The sequence below is a fragment of the Orycteropus afer genome, unplaced genomic scaffold, assembly GCF_000298275.1.
Source record: "Orycteropus afer afer isolate SDZICR_OR568_19922 unplaced genomic scaffold, OryAfe1.0 scaffold00112, whole genome shotgun sequence".
Classification (NCBI taxonomy): Eukaryota; Metazoa; Chordata; class Mammalia; order Tubulidentata; family Orycteropodidae; genus Orycteropus; species Orycteropus afer.
The window spans coordinates 7,614,054-7,619,128 of record NW_006921699.1 but is presented as its reverse complement, the minus strand read 5'-3'; positions in this window follow the sequence as shown (position 1 = coordinate 7,619,128).

The window sequence follows — 5,075 nt, the reverse complement described above, 5'->3', positions numbered from 1 at the left end:
CCAGAAAATAATTCATTATGACTAAGTGGGGTTCATATCAGGTATGCAGGGATGGTTCAACATTAGAAAAACAATCAACATCATCCACCACATAAATAAAACAAAGGAAAAGAACCACATGATCATATCAATCAATGCAGAAAAGGCATTTAATAAAATCCAATACCCATTCCTGATCAAAACTCTTAGAAAAATAGGAATAAAAGGCACATTCCTCCATATAATAAAGGGCATATATGCAAAACCAACAGCCAATGTTATTCTCAATGCAGAGAAACTGAAAACAAGCCCCTTGTGATCAGTAACCAGACAAGGATGCCCTCTATCACCACTTCTATTCAACATTGTACTGGAAGTGCTAGTTAGGGCAATAAGGCAAGAAAGAGAAATCAAAGGCATCCAAATTGGTAAGGAAGTCAAACTATCCCTATTTGCTGATGAGACATACGATCCTATACCTAGAAAATCAAAAAGACTCAGTAAAAAAAATCCACTGGAACTAATTGAGAGATTTAGCATTGTGACAGGATACAAGGTCAACATCCAGAATCAGTTGGATTCCTCTACACCAGCAAAGAGATTGCTGAAAAAGAAATAAGGAAATCAATACCATTTACAATAGCTACCAAAAAATAAAATTCTTGGGAATAAATCTTATCAAGGACACAAAAGACCTGTATAAAGCAAACTATAAAAGACTACTTCAAGAAAACCATATGAGATCTACATAAATGGAAAAGCATACTATGTGTGTGGACAGTAAGATTGAATATTGTGAAAATGTCAGTACTACTCAAAGCAATCTATGCATTCAATGCAATCCCAATCCAGATACCATCAACATCTTTTAAGGATATGGATAAACAAATCACTAACTTTATATGGAAAGGAAAGAGACTTCATATAAGCAAAGCATTAATGAAGAAGAAGAAGAACAAAGTAGGAGGTCACACACTCCCAGATCTTAAAATCTACTATACAGCCACAGTAGTCAAAACTGTCTGGTATTGGTACAACGACAGACACACAGACCAATGGATTAGAATTGAGAGCCCAGAAATAGAGCCATTGACCTATGGTCAGTGGATCTTTGACAAAGGGCTGAAATCCATTAAATGGGGAAGAGACTGTCTGTTTAATAAATGGTGCTGGCAAAACTGGAGATCCATTTGCAGAAAAATGAAACTAGATCTGTACCTCAAACTATACACAAAAACTTACTCCAGATGGATCAAAGACTTAAATTTGAAACCTAAAACTATACAGTTTCTCAAGGAAAAACTAGGGGTAAATTTAGGGGCCCTAATATATGGCATAAATAGAATATCAAGCATAACCCAAAATGCACAAACAGCAGAAGAAAAGCTAGGTGAATGCAACCCTCCAAAAATTAAATTTTTATGTGCTTCCAAAGACATCTCCAAAAGAGTCAAAAGAGAACCTACAGATTGGGAAACAAGTATTCAGCAATGACATATCTGACAAGGGACTTATCTCTAGAATTCATAGAATATGCTAACATCTCAACAACAAAAAGACAAATAATCCAATTAAAAATGGGCAGAAGACATGAATAGACACTTCACCAAAGAGGATATTCAGGTGGCCAACAAACACATGAAGAAATGTTCACGATCATTAGCCATTAGAGAGATGCAAATCAAAACAACAATGAGATACCATCTTGTGCCAGCACTAGTAGCAAAGTTCAACAAGACAGAAAATAATAAATGCTGGAGAGGACGCAGAGTGATTGGGACTCTCATACATTACTGGTAGGACTGTAAAATGATACAACCACTGTGGAAAGCAGTACAGTGATTCTTTATAAAGCTGGAATTAGAAATACCATTTGACCCAGCAATCCCATTACTAGGTATATAAGCTAAAGAACGAAAGCCATGACAAGAACAGATATATGCCCACCCATGTTCATTGCAGCACTATTTATAACAGTCAAAAGATGGAAAATAATCCAGGTGCCCATCAACAAAAGAAAGGATAACCAAACTGTTACATGCACACAATGGAATACTATGCAACCCCAAAGAATAATATAGAATCTGCAAAACACCGCATAACTTAAATGAACTTGGAGGACATCATGCTGAATGAAAGAAGTCAATCACAGAAGGACAAATATTGCATTAGTCTATTATTATAAAAAGTTAAAGAAAGGTTTATATATGGAAGGAAATTTTCTTTGTTGGTTACCAAGGGTGGGAGGGGAGAAGAGGGAACACTGTTAGATAGGTAGAGACAAGTATTGATTTGGGTGAAGAGAAGGACAATGTGAGTGATCAGCACGGTGGCACTGAGGAAGAAGAAGACATAGAAAGGTATATGGGAGGTACAGACAACAAAGATGAACCCTTTTGCACATACAGTACTGTGTTGTCAGTGAAGGCAAACATGGGTATACGGTACCAATTATTATTATTAGGTATGTCTATGCAGGGGAAAGTGTGCCCAAGACCACACATAGAGTTGGAAGACAATGTTTCTACAAGTGTATTTGTATGTTTTGTAAGAATTCCCAGGTATATAGTAGAGATGACAAGGGACAAGGTTGTAGTCACTTCCTGGCCACAGCCAGCTACCCAGAGAAGTGAGTACTCAGGACCCATAGTCTCAGAGGACATCAAGCTCAATTGGCATAACATACTACACAAAAACATTGTTCCACATCCTACTTTGGCGAGTAATGACTGGGATCTTAAAAGCTTGCAAGTGGCCACCTAGATGCAACGATAGATCTCTCTTCATCCAGAGCAAAGAAGAATGAAAAAACAAACAAACAACAACAACAACAACAAAACCAGACACATGGAAACAATTAATCCAAAGGAATAGCAAAACATGCGATCCTCAGCCTATATGACCATGAGAAATCAGTTCAGGAGGTCCTGGAAAGAGTGGGAGAACAATGTAGAACAAAACTCAAAATCTTGAAAAAAAAAAAAAAAAAAGACCAGGTTTACTGGCCTGATAGAGCTTGCTTCTCAGCTCTCTGAGACTAGGGTCCCTAGTCACTTTTCAGGTCTGGAACTGAACTCAGTCCTGTGGCTTCTAGCCACACAACCATCCAGGATGATATGTACATCAGGTAGATACAATCCTTGTAGCAATCAAATCAAATTGTGGGAGAACAAAAGGGCAGTGTTTGCATAGGAAGACAGCTGGGGGGTGGGATGGGAGCGAGAATGCATGGGAGGGAAGGACACACAGAAGAGGTAACTACAGGGAGGAAGTGGGAAGACAGCTGTCCGGTTGTGGGGATTGAGGTCAATGTCATGAAACAAAATGTGTATGAAATGCTGTATGGAAAATGAATTTGCTCTGTAAACTTTCACCCAAAGCACAATAAAAATTAAAATAAAATATATTCCTAAAATGACTGTACAAGAATGCTCATCACAGTTTTATTCACAATAACTAAAGAAAAAGAAAAAATACAAATGTCCATCAACAGAAGAATGGATAAACAAATTGTGGTTTAATTATGCAATGAACTACTGATACACATAGACATTATGGTGGGCAAAAATAACTGAACACAAAAGGGACATGTTGAATAATTCCATCTATCTGAAGTTCTAAAACAGGGAAAACCAATCTAAAACGAAAAACATCAGAGCAATAGTTGTTTCTGAGTGTGGGAGTCAACTGCAAAACGACATGAGGAAACTTTCTGAGGGAACGAAAATGTTCTGCATTGTGAGAAAGGAAACAATTACATGATGTATCCATTTGTCAAAATTATACAGTAAAAATATGTGCACTTTTTTGTATGTACATTTTACCTAAAAAGAAAGAAAGAACTTTTAAAAATTATCATTTTCATCAATTTGGGGTGGATTAGAGGTAGAAAAAATGCAAGAATTGTAGAATTTGAACATTGTTGTAGCTAGGTGATGAATACATGGAGGTTAATTTTTGTCTCCTGTTTACTTTGTGAATGTTTGAAATTTTCCATGATAAGATTTCTTTGTAATGAAGATGAAATAAAGAAATTCTGGACAAACCAAACTGAGATAATCAGTTGCCAGCAAACTAGTATCCAAAGAAACGCTAATGACAATTATTTCAGGAAAAAGAAAAATGATCCATATGGAATTAGAGTTACACAAGATGGAATAAGTGCCAAAAAAGATAAATACATGGATAAATTGAAGTGAATATAATTGTACACAATAATCCTAGTAATGTCTTATAGAGTTTAAAATGTATGTAAAGTTAAAATTCATGACAAGAACACAAATGTTGGGAAAATGTGAAATGAAGTTAAAATATTCTAAAACCTGGGCATTATTAGGAAGATGGTACATATAGACAAGGATACATCATATCTAAGCTAACCACTAAAAGGAGCCTTGGTGGCATAGTGCCTAAAGCATTTGACTGTTAACCAGAAAGCTGGCAGTTCAAAACCACCAGCCACTCCTTGGAAGGAAGGTTGGGCAATATACTGCCATAGAGATACTGCCTCGGAAACCCAAAGAGGGGTCACTATGAGTCAGATCCAACTCGATGGCAGTGGGTTTAGGGGTTTATTATATAATAATAAGGAAGAACTTGGACCATAAAAAAATTATTAATCCAAAAGAAAGCAAGAAATTTGAATAAAGAACATAAAACAAATGGGTCAATTAAAAATCAAATCATAAGATGGTAGATATAAATCCAACTATATCAGAATAAATTTAAAGGATCAAATATTCTAAATAAAAGAAAAAGGTCATCAGAGAGGATTTTTAAAATAACCACGTTGCTTAAAGAGCTCTGGTGATGCAGTGGTTAAGGCATCTGGCTGCTAACCAAAAGGTTGGCAGTTTGAACGCACCAGTTTGCTATGCAGGAGAAAGATGAGGCAGTCTGCTTCCATAAAGTTTTAAATTTTGGAAACTCTATGGGGCAGTTCTCTGTCCTATAGGTCACTTTAAGTCAGAGCTGACTAACTGGCAGTGGGTTTGGCTTTTGGTTTATACCTTAAATATGAGGACACAAAAGATTTAGAAGAAAGGTTTTAAAAGAAGAAATATACCATATAAACACTAATTTTTTTTTTTTTTTTA